Source organism: Manis javanica, chromosome 16, assembly GCF_040802235.1.
Source record: "Manis javanica isolate MJ-LG chromosome 16, MJ_LKY, whole genome shotgun sequence".
Taxonomy (NCBI): Eukaryota; Metazoa; Chordata; class Mammalia; order Pholidota; family Manidae; genus Manis; species Manis javanica.
Window position 1 is genome coordinate 22,420,126 of NC_133171.1, and position 15,924 is coordinate 22,436,049.

General features: G+C 47.4%; 1 protein-coding gene across 2 annotated transcripts in view; it reads right to left on the reverse strand.

Annotated features, from left to right (window-relative positions):
* MEI4 (meiotic double-stranded break formation protein 4) overlaps positions 1–1,915 on the reverse strand; it is an 85,575-nt gene extending 83,660 nt beyond the window's left edge. For both annotated transcript variants that reach the window (XM_073224403.1, XM_017656248.3), the window contains exon 1: positions 1,778–1,915. The gene's annotated coding sequence lies outside the window, so the exon portion shown is untranslated. The remainder of the gene's footprint in view (positions 1–1,777) is intronic.
* Positions 1,916–15,924: the final 14,009 nt, after the last annotated feature.

A 15,924-nucleotide genomic window follows, 5' to 3' on the forward strand; every position in this document is an offset into this window, starting at 1 on the left:
AATTAAGACTTCAGCAGAAGCGGGTCTGCTAAAAAAAGACATCACTGAGAAAATGGAGAGCAAAATCACAAACTGGAGGCAATGCTCACCGTCTGCGTGTGCGCGCGTGGGGCCCGCCAGCAGCAGCCATCGCCCTGGGAGCTCATGCGCACCGCCGCCCGGCCACCGGGGAGGCTCGGGCCCCAGTGGGAGGTCACCCCCGGCCCAGCAGGCGCCCCTGTGCACCCGCCCGACAGACCCAGACGGGGACCATGGCCTGTCGCTCCAGCCGCCCGGACCCGAAGGGCACACCGCGGAGCACTACTCGGCCGGGAACAGGAGTGGCCTGCCTGCACTCACCTTACACAGTGCGCACAGTGCGGCGGGCCCTTGGGCCGCACAGGGGCCGCGGGGAGCTGAGGGCTCCGGCGGGAGAGGCACGCCCACCACACGGCCGCACGATGCTTGGAGCACAACGCCTATGCACGCTTTTATGGAAGAAGTGGGAGGGGCCTGTTCTAAGCAGAAAGCCCATTGGGTGAAACTGGTCCCACTTGTCATGACCGCTCATTGGCTGAACTATAGCAGTCTGTAATTGGCTGGACTGTTGCTGAAGGCAGATATTCCCTCCTACTCAGTTGTAAAGGGGCCACAGCTGGCCAGGAGGTGTGGGCATGGAGCTCCCCCCGCAGGCCTCCCCACACCACTACCAGGAGGCTTCCTTTCCTCAGTTTTCACGTGCTCACCATGGTGGGAGGGTCTCAAAACATTATTCTGAGTGAACAGTGAAGACTGACGTGAAAAACGTACATACTCTAAGATCCCATTTAAATTAACCAGTGGTGGAAAAATACTAACGCGTCATCCAGGAGATGGGAAAGGGGGCTAACTGGGAAGATGTGGGAAAGGCTTTCCCAAAGCGACGGTCATGCAGGGCCGAGTCCCACGGGTGCGCTGACCTGTCAGACCACCGGCGGCACGCAAAATATTTTCCATTAAATTGAATGCAAATCTTACCTCGACAAAACAGTGGGTTCCTAGGTAAGATGGGGTTTAAAAGGACCAGATTTACACTCCACTTGGTCAACTAGAAAACAACGCAAAATATAAAACAATCTTCGAATACGGGGTGGAACGCAGCGCAGGGCGGTGATTCCCCAGAGAGGGAAGCAAGGTGGGTCCTACAAGGTGGCTTCTGGGCCCCATTGGAGGAGGTGGAACCCAAACAGAGCGAACGTCCCAGGGGGCTGGGGAGTCTGACTTCAGAATGTGGAGGCGACGGGGGAGAAGACCCAGGCCAGGAGAACCCCTGAGCGGGGCACATGCGCGGGGAGCCGCGGAGACCTGCTGGACGCTTCCCCCGAGCTTCTGGCTACTGCCGTTCGCCTGTGGGACAGTGGGCCTGCATCGTCATGGATCCGAGTTTTTCCTCTGAACAGTGAGTGACAAGGGCAAACCCTTGAAAGGAACATGAGTAAAGGTCAGACAAAAAAATAAACAAGCACGTGCACTCCCCTTTGCTGGCCTGCAGCTGCTGATGTGGACAAAACACCCGAGAAGAAGCCAAGAAAAGGCGATCACTGGAAAGGCGATGCACGGGAAGCAGCCCTTCAGGGATGCAGGGTGAGAGCCGTCCAGGAAACCCAAGGCGAGTGACTGTCCCTTCTTTATCCTGTTCCAGTGGTTCTCACACTCGGACCTGCCTCGGATGCCCGGAGGGCTCAGCGAACAGACTCAGGGGCTCCACCACCGTCTTTTCCGATTACATCAGGACTTGGTGGATAACCGCATTTCTTACCTGCTGCCAGTCAATCCTGACGCTGCTGGTCTGAGGGCCACACAGAGAGAATCCCTGCCGTCCTCCAGGCCTGCAAACAGGATCACTGTCAAAGGCTGGAATTGCTTTCTCCAAGCTGTGGTCCACCCCAAAACTGCATATGACTCTCAACCCTCGAACAAGAATAAAATGATAAAAAGCACTTTTATTTGTGGAAGTTTCACTGCTCATCTCACAATAACCCTATGAAGTCAGTATTTCTACTTTCCACTCCTCTCTACCAGATATTTTGTTTCTTTTTTAACAGATTAGGAACCTGGAATTTGCAGTTATTTTAATTCTTAATGGTACAGCCCAAGCCTGGTATCAAAGCAACACATGCTCTTTCCCGTACATCATGCAGCCCCTACCCCACCCCCCGCTGGAATCCCTGAGTGCTGAGCCTCCCGTGGGGGCCTTGGCTGCTGAGCCCCACCTGCGAGGCCCCACCGAGTACTCTGTGACATGAACGTAAGTCCAACTTTGAACTTGAACAACATGTTAGACTCAACTACTGAGAATGGTGAGAGATTTTATCCCTTTCACAAAGCATTACTTATAAAAAAACCTACCTTAAGCAGAGCTTTACCTCTCCCACCCTGGTAACTGCTAACAGCCAACATTTAGTGAGATTTCCAAGTGTCTTTTAGCAACTTGCAAATACATAACACAGTAATTTTAACCACAGTTGTAATATTCCTAGAATCAATTGTTTTCTTCATTAAAGATAAAACGTGTATTCTCATAGAATTTACCAAGGTAAACAGACTGAAATAATACAAAAGTTTGCCACACACCAAAACAATACGCCATTAACCTTGTATTTTACCAACAAAGACCAAGCCTGTGGTCAGCCTTCTAAACCTTCTGCGTGGTGTCTGTCAGCTCGGTGACAGTCATTCAGTTCCACAGACATGTGAATGTACAGAACGCTCGAGGCCACACTGTGTTAGAATCTGACCACAGACGAATTAGATGTAGTCCTTGTTTTTAATGTTCATTATAATGGAGGAGGGTCAGAGGATAAGAACAGAAAAAAATGAAGCATAAGTCCATCTGATAAGAGATTTAATCAAAGTCAGAGCAAAGAATGACGCCGGGGAGACCACATGACCTCCAGGTTCCCCACCCGAAGCCCTGGGAGCCACCGTCCTGGGTCCCCAGGAGGAGGACGCCCGGTGTGTGCAGTGCTAGGTCTGCTGCATCTACTGCTGCTTTACAGGGTGTGCGGATAGCCCTCGGGGGTCCCAGACGCGGCCCTCGTGCTGTCTGTCCTCTGAAATCCGGTCGTAATTAAACTTTCATTATTAACAGCGAGTCATGCCAACAATCACAAGCACTCTGAGGTAAAATGTGCCGTTTGTGATGGGTGATGATAAGGGTGGAGAAAGACAAGCTGCTGAGACCATGTGGCAGATTCACTGCGGGACATCAAGGGACAAGCGGATGGCTGTACGAGGATCTCCCTGAGAGTCCTCACACCTGTGAGTGGTTTTAGGAACACCAAGATGTCAGGAATTCTGGGCGCTGATGGCCCCCACTGCCGAGGGCACTTCAGCCCCTGAGCAGCATCACTGGCCGGGGCTGCTTGCCCGGCTGACCACGACTGTGGGACCCAGGCTGTTACATCATCGTGCAACGAAGCCCGAACTCATCCAGGAAGCTGGACAGGCAGAGGAGCTTGGAAAGGACATGAGAACCAGCCCACAAGCACGATCCCGGAGGGCCACCCCACTGACACTGCCCTGCACCTTCTCCACTCTCCTGGGCCTGTCTCAGTCCTGAGGTTTCTGCAAGCCTCCTGCACAGAAGTGCCACATGTGAATGAGCCCCTCACTGCAAGTGGGATTCTCCCATTACTGAGCACGCTGGCAGCCAGAATTCTGTGAACACTGGAGCTTTATCCATGATAGCCCCTCCTTAGACACTTACTTTATAAAATAAAGTGCTGAAAATTTATATATACAGTCAATATAGGTACAATAATGGGTTCTGTTTTGAGTAACTGATATTGATAACTTCCTATCCCTTTTTCTTTCTCTTCTTCTTCTTGTACCTGTATAGTGCGAATATTGTTCTGTTTGGATTGATTGAACAGTTCTCTGAATATTCTTTCATTTCTAGAGTTCCTTTTTTCTCTCTGCCTCAGCTTCTTTATATTTCTCTTCTCTAATTTCTATTCCATTTACCATCTACTGTACCTCATCTACTCTTTTAAATGCATCCATTTTATGTTTCATTTCAGATACTATATTTTTCAAAGTTTCTCTTTTTCTTGAAGTCCTCCCTGAGATCTTGAATATTTTTATATGTCTCTGTGAACATTTTTATTTTGAAACTCTTTACCGATCAGATTGGGATTAAAGATGGTGGCGTGAGAGGAGAGACAGAGGCTTCCTCCTAAAACTGGATACAATCAGAAAATTTAATTGGCACAACTAATCCTGAGAGAGCAACAGGAAAGAGGACGCGTCAGACTGCACATGCCTGGAGAAAAGAGCAGACCTCAGCGAACGGGGTAATGTACCGGACCTGTGGCTCCACGGGACCCGAGCCCCACCCCCGCCCCAGGTCACTGGTGGGAGGAAGACAAATGGAGCAGGGAGGGAGTGGAGGCCTGGGACGGCTGAATACCCAGCTCCAGAGATCTGCGCTGGGAGCACAAACCTACATTTCACGGTGCTTTCATGAGACTCGCATGACTACCGGGTTGGAAAGTTAATACAGGCAGCATTCCTGGGGAGACGGGGATTCTGGCTGCTTGTGGAAAGCAGGGATCCATATCTGGCTGCTCTGGGAAAAAAACTTATACACAATAGGATATTATTCAGCCATAAGAAGAAAACAAATCCTACCATTCACAACAACATGGATGGAGCTAGAGGGTATTATGCTCAGTAAAATAAACCAAGCAGAGAAAGACAAATACCAAATGATTTCACTCATCTTTGGAGTATAAGAACAAAAGAAAAACTGAAGGAATAAAACAGCAGCAGAATCACAGAACCCAAGAATGGACTAACAGTTACCAAAGGGAAAGGGACTGGGAAGGATGGGTGGGAAGGGAGGGACAAAGGTGAGGGGGGAAAGAAAGGGGGCATTATGATTAGCATGTATAATGTGGGGGGTGGAGGAAAGGGGAGGGCTTTGCAACATAGAGAAGACAAGTAGTGATTCTACAACATCTTACTATGCTGATGGACAGTGACTGTAATGGGGTTTGTGGGGGGGACTTGGGGTAGGGGAGAGCCTAGTAAATATAATGTTCTTCAAAAAAATAAAAATAAAAATAAACAAAAAAACCCACAAAACAAACAAAAAATCTTTACCAAGAAAATTGGTGATTTCAGCTTCACTTGGCTCTCTTTCTGATGTTTGTGTGACTTGGGTTTATACCATGTTCTCTTGCCATTTCATAGTCCTAATAATTACTATGGAATAATGATTTTGTTTAGACAGTGCCCTCTAGTGCCCAGAAGCTCTACTCTCTGTAGCTGCTCAGCACCTGGAATGATGGCAGTGGTTGTAGGACAGCAGTGCAGGGGCTGCTGGGAGGAAAGAGCTCTTTCCTCCTTCCTGGCCACAATGCCTGCCTCCACTGCCAGGGCCCGAATAGGCAAAGCAATTCTTAGAAGGAAGAATAAAGCTGGGGAATTATGCTCTCTGACTTGAGGCTCTACTACAAAGCCACAGTAATCAAGACAATTTGGTACTGGCACGAGAACAGATGCATAGATCAATGGAACAGAATAGAGAGCCCAGATATAAACCCACACATATATGGCCAACTAATATATGATAAAGAAGCTATGGATATACAATGGGGAAACAACAGCCTCTTCCACAGCTGGTATTGGCAAAAACTGGACAGCTACATGTAAGAGAATGAAACTGGATTGTCTAACTCCATACAGAAAAGTAAACTTGAAACAGATTAAAGACCTGAATGTAAGTCATGAAACCATAAAACTCTTAGAAGAAAACACAGGCAAAAAAATGTCTTGAATATAAACATGAGCAACTTTTTCCTGAACACATCTCCTTGGACAAGGGAAACAAAAGTAAATATGAGCAAATGGGACTACACCAGACTAAAAAGCTTCTATACAGCAAAGGACACCATCAGTAGAAGAAAAAGGATTCCTACAGTATGGGACAATGTATTTGTAAATAACATTTCCAACAAGGGGTTAACATCCAAAATATATAAAGAACTCACACTCCTCAACACCCAAAAAGCAAATAACCTGATTAAAAAAAGGGCAGAGGATCTGAACAGATAACTCTCTAAAGAAAAAATTCACACGGCCAACAGACACATGAAAAGATGCTCCACATCGCTAATCATCAGGGAAATGCAAATTAAAACCACAGTGAGAGATCACCTCACACCAGTTAGGATGGCCACCATCCAAAGACAAGAAACAACAAGTGCTGGCGAGGATGTGGAGAAAGGGGAACCCTCCTACACTGCTGGTGGGAATGTAAGCTAGTTCAATAGTTATGGAAAGCTATATGGAGGTTCCTCAAAAAACTAAAAATAGAAATAAATACCATTTGACCCAGGAATTCCACTCCTACGAATTTACTTGAAGAAAACAAGATCTCAGGTTCAAAAAGACATATGCACCCCTATGTTTATCGCAGCACTATTTACAATAGCCAAGAAATGGAAGCAATCTAAGTGTCCATCAGTAGATGAATGGATAAAGAAGATGTGGTACATATACACAATGGAACATTATTCAGCCATAAGAAGAAAACAAATCCTACCATTTGCAACAACATGGATGGAGCTGGAGGGTACTATGCTCACGGAAATAAGTCAGGTGGAGAAAGACAAGTACCAAATGACTTCACTCATTTGTGGAGTATAACAATGAAGCAAAATTGAAGGAACAAAACAGCAGCAGAATCACAGACTCCAAGAAGGGACTTAGCGGTTACCAAAGGGGAGGGATGGAGAAGATGGGAGGGAATGGAGGGAGAATGAGATTGAGGGGCATTATGATTAACACACAGAATGTAGGGGGGTCATGGGGAAGGCAGTCCAGCACAGAGAAGACAAGCAGTGACTCTGTGGCATCTTCCTACACTAATGGACAGTGACTGCAGTGGGGTGTGGGGGGACTTGATAATATGGGTGAATGTAGTAACCACAATGTTGGTCATGTGAAACCTTCATAAGATTGTTTATCAATGATGCCTTAATAAAAAAACAATTAAAAAAATATAAACAATGCTAAGATTCTGCTGGGATGCCATTCATAAAATTCTTATCAGAACCTCAACACTAAAGGATATAATATTGTGGTGGAGATTTTATACAGCACTTCAGGCATATGCCACTGTCCACCTCTTGCAGGAAGCCTTCCCTAACCATTTCAGCCCATGTAGGCTTTTCCTCTTCTGACCCTGGTCCACCCATCACTTTAGTCCCTGATTCTGTCCCCTGGCTAAAGCCGTCTGCTTCTTTTCTTTCCCCTTGGTAGGACTAAGTTCCTTGCAGGCCAGGGTGTCACCTTCCCCTTGTTCACTCCACCAGCACCCCCAGGAGGCTCTGAGTATGTGCAGTCTCAGCTGGCTGGGTGGCTGAGGGGCTGAAGCCCAGACTTCAGAGTGGACAGCCTGCATGTTGAATCCAGGTCTCCCCCTTGCCAGCAGAAGGACAGAGTGATTCTGCATCTCATGTCACTCATACAGTGAAAACTGTATTAGCACCATTCTGATGAGATAGCGTTAAAGAATAAAGTCGGTCCTGGCTGGGCAGCAGAGATGGCTGTCCCAGCACGTGGGAGGCACTCACGAACGAGCTGTTTTTCTCTGGAACCAGTGCTGCATTATAGCCCTGCTGTCCCCGTGCCCTTCATGTGTGTGTGGGGCTGGGGAAACCACGTAATCCCCTAACTTTGTGCCCTCCTACCCAATTGTATTAGTATAACCACTGCATTGATCAGTGTCTTCCTTAACACCCCATTAGTAAGAGTGAACAAATGCAGTTCTGATAGAACCAGAAAAGCAGTCATTTCTGTGTGCAAATGCTCACTTCTCAGACAAAGGTAACTGTTTACTTAACAGAAGCTTCCAGCATGGCTGCTGTTCTTGATCAAAGTATACACTGACCTTGTATCCATGATGTCCCTGCACACTTTGTAAAATCAGAGGCATTTTCCTGCATCTACTGGATTCAGATTCTTCTACAACACTCCCCTTCCCATTTAAAACATGGGTGTAAATAAGCCATGCAGTTGGCCACCACTTGACATATATATCAAGTACATATGTGCAGTGCTCTGGCATTTAGCCATGATAGATTTACAGCACTCCTCTGACAGGTCCTTTGTGATTAAAATCCATTTAGAGCAGATTAAAAATAAGTTTAAATAAGTAGTGTGGGCTTTTCAGGTGTTCTGACCATACACGAGTCTGCAAATTTAAATTCAGAACAGCTGAAAGCATTATTTGATCTGGGTAGACATGCAAACATTCAATAGCAAAAAAGCACATGCCAATAATTCATAGGTCCAGAGTCAACTCTTCTGGGTAAGGAAGCTTATCTTTTAATTTTTTTCCTATGTCCCGAGACCCATTTTTGCTGAGGAAGTTCTCTCTGCAGCTGCCAGTAGGCACCTCACTTGTTTCAGTCCATTGAGACCAGGCAGCCCACTGGCTCATGGAACAAGCCACTAAGCCACAAAAGGCGGATTCTCATGGAAATGAGGCACTCTGTGCAACTGCCAGTGATCTTAACCCCAGGATCTCCAGCAAGTAGGTGAGTGAGGGCTTCCTAACCCAACCCAAACTCTCTGGGGAGGTAGCACGTCTACCACACGCTGGCTGGCTGGGAGGCAAGCCAGCTCCCAGCGGCCCTCCGGCCCACCTGGACTCCTGTCTGTGGGCCTGCGTACGTCTGCGCTTCCATTCCCTTTGCCCCAATTACCCCTCACCCTAACCCCGAACCATGTTGACCCAGAGACGGCCACTTAGCTGGGGCTGTGATCCCTCGAGGCGAAGTCGTGTAGCTATAACACGCTGGAAATCAGATCTCAGAAATCAAATGAATGATGAGCAGCTACGGTAGGCGCATGAACAGGAAAGTCAATAATTGGTTGTTACTTTAAAATAAAAATACGCAAAATAAAAACACTCATACACTTACCCACCAAACCATGATGTCGAGTTGCCAGAAACTGAAGCCAGGGATAAACTACATTTTTTCACCTCACTAGCATTTTTTTAATACGAGAATTCTATCATCTCACACCAAGACTCCAGGTCAGAAAACTGTCCTGTCAGAAAACACCCTTGTAGCACAAGGAAATGAACTGACCAATTCATTTATGAAATTGAAATATCACAAGAACAATCTGTCCATCTGCAGCTGTACTTTTCTTCTGTTAAAAAACTGGAAAACATTCATTGTGCTTTTTGGTGGCTGGGCCACGTCAGCAACATAAACATGGTGGCACCTCACCATTTACTTAACAAGTGCTTCCAGATCACCTGCTACATCCACAGAACAGAGCAGAGGTGAAAAGAGGTGAATTCTTGAGCTCATGTTGTTTACAGTCTTGTCAGGGGAGGGAGTGAGGGTCACAAATGAAAATACGGACAATGTATGTAGGACAAACTGTGGTAAACACAGCTGAGAAGACTATGGCATGTGACATTCAGAGAGAAGTTAAGGGATTTTTGCCATTTTAAATACAGTGGTTATTTAAGCACTCGGTTAGCAGGTGACTTCACAGCGAAGACGCACAGGGAGGGGCGAGAGCCAGTTACGCTGGGAGAGCAGGAGAGCAGGCCAGGAGGGGGGCGCCCACAGGCCCCAGGCGACCCACAGAGCCCAGTGTCACACAGCAGGCAGGGGCCCCGACACCTGCACTGAGGAGCTGCAGCTCAGGCCAGAAGCCTCTGCACAGCGCCGACAGCTGTCCTGCTGTGTCCAGTTCTGTGAGCTGCAACCTGTCAGAAAGGACCGACTGAGAAAGAGCATCAGGAAGGGTGGCTGGAGCGCTGAGGGTCCAGGGGCGCACGTGGACCCATAGAGGGTGGACTGAGGCACCAGGTGAGGAGGGCAGAGAGGGTCCGTCAGTCTCCAAAGGCAGGACAGGCCCGATGCATGAACTTACAGGGAGGCGACTTTCCATTGAGCAGTTGCAAAGGGTATCTAGAGGCCAACAGTGGAATGGGCTGCCCTGTGCAGCTACGGAACTCCCATCACGGCGGTTCCTCGAGCAGAGGCGGAACGGCATGTGTCTGAGATAAGGGCGGACCTCTGCACAGGTGGGAAGGCTGCATGCACTGACCCATGCTCCCGAATCTGAGCCTGGACTCACACGGCATCCACGTGGGGCACTGTGAGGCCGGACGCTCCCGCTGTGACGCCAGACAGCTTGGTTATGCTTATCTGAAAAAGCAGGCAAATATAGAAGCTGCCTTATCGGGGATGTTGTGAGAGTCTAAGGAGATAATCTATGTAAAGGACTTAACTCAGTGCTTGGCACACAGTCAAAGCTCAGCAAAGTTTAGCCTGTTCAGTCTGTGTATCTGGGAACATGTGTATAAAACATACATACATGAAGTGTGTGCAAATGTGTTTCTCTGGATTTACTCATTCACTCAGTGGCAAGAAGAGTTTAATGTTCAAGGCTGAAAGGTTACAGCACTGAAAGCTACAACATGATGATACTAACAATAACCAGAATAAACACTTAAAACAGCGTCTTAGCATGATGATTTCACATTATGTCTTTATTACCAGGCAATATGTAGAAAAGTTTAAATATCTTAAAAATCTTTTAAACATTGTTAGTACCAATTTAAAACTTACAAAAGAAAAAAGTCAACATTTTCTTAATTGAAACTACTAAAAGTTCAGTCTTTCAACATGAGAAGGAAGACCTCACATTCTACACCTGTATTTAATGTTTACATGCAAATGCGTAAGTAAGCACGTACACACACACACATGCACACTTTCTATTTCAAAATTTGGGAGCTAAAAATAGAAATCCCACAGTTATTTTTAAATTAGCAAAATGATCCCTGACATTTCATATCAGGGTCAAATATTTTTTGTATATGTGTCTGTACTAATAGAAAACAAAGGGGAGAGACCCTAGAAAGTTGTTGCTGTATCTGTATTTTAACAGACTCCAAGTTTAATACAACTTCCTGGCACCAAAACTATGCTGAATGTGTGTCACAGACTCCCGGTGTCGGGGAGGCTTATGCTGGGGGCGAGGGGCTGGGGCCACTGACACCAGGAATGTCAGAGAGCTGGAAGGCGGACTTGGCTGAGCCACGGGGACTCACACAGACAGGAGGCGCCCTGGACAACCCCCGAGACACACCAGGGCTTGCAGGCAGGCCGGCAGGAGGCAGAGGAGTGAGGGAAGCCTCGAATGTGAGCCCAGGATTCAGCAGCGAGGCGACAGCCCACGTCAGAAACACATACTGGAATTACCGGAAAGTGCACCATGTCCAAGGTAATGCTGATAAACTACTCCCTCAGACCCCTTGAACTATTCTCTGAAGCCATTTCCTTCACTCTGTACTGAACCCTAGCTTTTGATCGGTAGGGATGAGACTTAGGTAAGCCCATCAATAATGAGAGGCCAGCTGCCTGCCTCATGGCCAATTCTGTGCAGCACTCATATTTTTGGAAAATACTTGGAAGCTGGGAATTCGTCTGTCGCTGCCATGAAAGATCTGGGCACCGACAATCTGGTAGGAAACCAGGGTCTTTCAGCTGGAACGGCTGCTTCGTTTCCTATCCAGGGTTGTGCTGTGGCTACTTGCATGCTTGCAGCATTTAAAGTACCAAAAGTTTGGTCTTGGGGAACTGATTTTGATGAAGAGAGTTCACTGGAAGCATACGTGATTTTTAAAATCCATTTATCATATAGATGAGATAGTGTTTAGTGATTATCAAATAAATTGATGGATGGTGGGCAGTGGATGAATTATTAATTAAAAGACAAAACAATCTTTGTAAGAGTGAGAACTCTGGAGCCGTTATTTACAAGAGAAGTAATTTTTTTAGGAAGCAGCAACTTCCTGCGAACTAGGTATTTGTGTACGGTTATTCAGGCGGAGAGCAACTTACACTCTGCCAGCTAATAACCCTCAACACCATTTTCTGTGTGTGCCAAACACTGGAGATAAGGATGCCCTCTCTGCAGGAGCTTTTCTTCCACTAGGGGAGGCAGATAAATGAGAAAATAAATAAAATACAAACTAATGCATGAATAATAGAACAGTAGGTAAAGGACGCAGACATTTCAGAAGAGAAGGAAAGTAGCTTTTTCCCACTTGCTCCAAGAGATAAGAAGAAATGGATTGTAAATCAGCTACTCAAAAACCCATTTTGGGGAACTCGAAAAGAATCACAAGGATGTTTTTGTTTTGTTTTTTAGTCTTGCAAGAGACAGGTATTCATGAAAATAGAAGTAAAGCATGGGGAAAGGAGCAATCATTAAGCAGTCTCTGGAATTTGTTTCCTAACAATATACTAAAGATGAACAAAGTCACATCTCTCTCTCCAGCAATCACAATTACTTTCTAATGGGTTGTTTTCACTCTTTTATTCATCCAGATTAAACCAAAGTACACATTAAATACGAGAGGATTTATTTTCCAGAGTTCTGCCATGGTGAAAGCAATCTAATCAAAAATGAAATGGGGAATGAGCTCACTGAATAAATCAGAAGGAAGAATTAAAGCTGACAGATATTCTGGAAGCCTGTTAAAAAATAAACTGCACTTTCATTACAGAAATTGATGGTATTACTTAAATGAATGGTATACTGAAGAAATTACTTCAGAACATTTCCTTAAATTCACCTGGATTATCAACCAAAAAATACTGCATTTCAATATATTTTATTTCCAAAACTCAAGAGGTGCAGGGTGAATGCCCAGGAGAAAAAGGGAATAAATTACTCAAATTCTATGAGTCTGCTGGTATCTGATGTTCAGATTTGAAACCTAAATAAACAGTTGAGCAAAATACTTAGATAGTGCCCCCTAGGCCAATCAAGGGTGGTCAGAGTACTTCTGATATTTGAAGAAAGGCAAAAGAAAACTGGATAGTAGACACAGCCTCTTACTTGCTACGCTTCCTTTGATGGATAGCATTGACATATAGACAAATCTAATGGTGGGAAACTTAAACCATTGTCAAAGACAGCTCTTCACATGACATGCGATGCCGAGATCAGCAGAGAGGCGAGCACAGAGTGGGGGTCAGTCAGTTGCCCACTCCTTTTGCAAAACAAGAAAAGAGGAACTGATTCTGTGCATGCCCCTTGGGCACATGCCCTCCTGGTAGATAGGGTGATGCTCATCTCAGAGGCTCAGACCACAGCGGAGAGCGCCAGGCTTGAGATGGCGGGAGAAGGCAAAGGGATGCAAGACCCTGTGGTCTGCTAAGGACGGGGTGAATGGGAACGGGACTTGTTCCATGAGACCCCAGGGACAAGGGCCACGGGAGGAGTGTGCGTGGGTCACCTTCATGTGGTGCGTCTGCACTGTGGGGTGGTGGTAGGGACAGTGAGCTCCCAGTGGCACAGGGTGAGTGATGGCAGGGATGGGGCAGCGCTACCCAAACTCGGAACAGAAAAGTTACGTGGGTCAGCTTCCGGGAGCACGTTCACCATGAAATCCTGTGATTATAAGAAACAGAAGCCACAGTCACTGAATCTGGGGGACTTAACAGTCACTCAGTGACAGGCAGAGGTGTCTGAGAAAATGATAAGAATATTGGGGCTACCAGGGTACCAGCAGAGTCAAAGGCGCCTCCACTCGGAGGACATGAGCAGTCTGACAAAAACACTGTTTCTAAAAGTGTGATTATCTAAGTGGGCAAGGGGAGCCCTCACTGCCCAGGCCTAAGGGACAGAGAAGGACACAGTCACAAAAGTGGGGCACCTGTGGGAGAGGAACCTCCTTACAGGCGCTGGGACTTCTCACCCTACACGGTCATCCTTCTGATATGGTGGGAGCCAGGCATGGTGCGAACCTGCAGGACGGAGGGGTGGGGAGATATGCAGACCCACGAAGAGACCCAGCATAATACAGAACAGAGCGAACCAGGAAAGCCCTAAGCTGGGCGAGAGGCGGGGATGTTCCCTCCCAGGATCCCTTGTGAAGGAGGCAAATGCATTGTTACTGGGAGAGACTCACAGGCCACTGTTCTCCACTCTCATTCTTCAAGCCTCCCCTGGGATCTCTCTGAATTAAACACGCAGCCGCAGAATATCTGCTCTATCTGAAACCATGGTAACACAGGATACACCTTACGGCACCTGAGCACTGGATACAGAACCATCCAGCCCGAGCAGGTAAGTTTCCATCAGATACCTTTGTTCCTCATTCTTTTATTCTACAGATATGTGCAATTATCTCTTACTTGTCAGGCACTGTGCTAGACACGGGGTCACGAGTGTCTGGCCAAGTCCGCCTCCTCACAGAACTGACCCCCACTCACCGTAATGCTCTGTCCAATGGGGGGCTCGGAGGTGCGCAAACCACGGCCCAAAGGCCAGATCCGGGCAGCTTTGCTTCTAAAATCCATGATTTATGGAAACGGCCACATCATTCCCTCCATATCCTCTAACGCCGCTTCAGAGCTACAGCTCAGCGCTGCACAGCTGCTAAGGCAAGAGCGAGGCCCACAGAGCAGCAAATATTTACTACCTGGCCCTGTGCAGGAAAAGGATGCCCGCACTTGCTCTAGATGAAACGCAGTGCTTCAGGAATGTCACTGAAGGACAGACACTGTCACTCAGAAAACATGCTTGGGGCCCTGGTTACAAACCAAACCGTGAGGGGCAGGCTTCCTGCAGGGCTGTACTTCTACTGTTGTTTTTATTTGCCATCTTTCACTGTAAACCAGATAACAAAACGCACGGTGGCCACCGCCTCCTATTAACACTCCTCTTCAGATGTCGCTCACATTGTCTAATATCCAGTCTTTGTATCTATCAGTGTTTCCGCACCGCGCAGGAGGCTGATTCTTACAAAAGGTCCTCCTTGAATCACGCCAAATAAATTTTAACAGGAGTGCTTTTGGGCTCTTTTAAATAGAGCAATAAAATCGGTTGTAAAGGCACCCAGCCACCACTCAAGTGCTGGATGACTCAAAACCACAGCAGCAAAACACCTTCACTTCCCTGCAGGGGGAACTAGCAGGGGGCTTCCCCGGTCACCTGACCCAGAGAACATTAAAACTGTAAATGAAAAACAAACAAAGGAGCCTTCATTGGCTGTTACCAAAAATTCCTAATAAAGTAACAATATATGTGCTCGTCATGGCTCCTCCAAAGGGTATTAAAGGCTGAGTCCATAGCAGCCGGACCGAGGATCAGCTGGCCGTTCCCCAGACCCTTTCCTTTCCCCAGTGGGAAACAGCACCGCATGAGGGACATTAAATGGCCACACAGTTCATATTTAGTCACTACCTCGCAGCAGTGACTGGCTTGCAAAGGTTGGTTCCTGGAAGTCTTCCCACCCCACCAACCCACTGAAGAAATAACATACCAAGTTCCAGGACGGGGGTGGGGTGGGCAGAGCCCCCCAGTGAACAGAGAGCCGGGCAGGGACGGGAGGCTAACAAGAAGGCAGCCTGGGCGAGATGGGTGTGGGAACAAAGTGCCTGGTGAGACCATCCACCCGTGAAGATGCCCCTTCACCACGTCAGTTCCTCTGAGCTGCACTGAGCTCACTGTGTGTTCCAAACTGAAATCCCCATCACACCTGACAAGCATGGAGATAATCAGCTGACTAACAGAGAGTGGACAGGTAAGCAGGCTGGATCCTGGGTGCTCGGCTAGTGTGTAAGCAGGCTGGTAGTCAGCGCTGGGCTCCTCGGCAAAGCGTCCAATGGCTGCCCGACCTTGTGTAGGCAACGTCCTAAGACTCCGTGCAACTGCAGGCCACCCGCCGTGTCTCCTCCATCACCACCTCCTCCCTGCTTTTTCAATCTGTTGTACTGACTGCCACCTCTCAGGATTCAGGCATGGGCAGGCCGCTCCCAGGTTTAAGAAAGGCAAAATAAAATCCTCTCCCATCACGTCCCCGTGACCAGCTGGGCGTGCTTGTCCAAGCCTGCAGGGGCTGTTTGC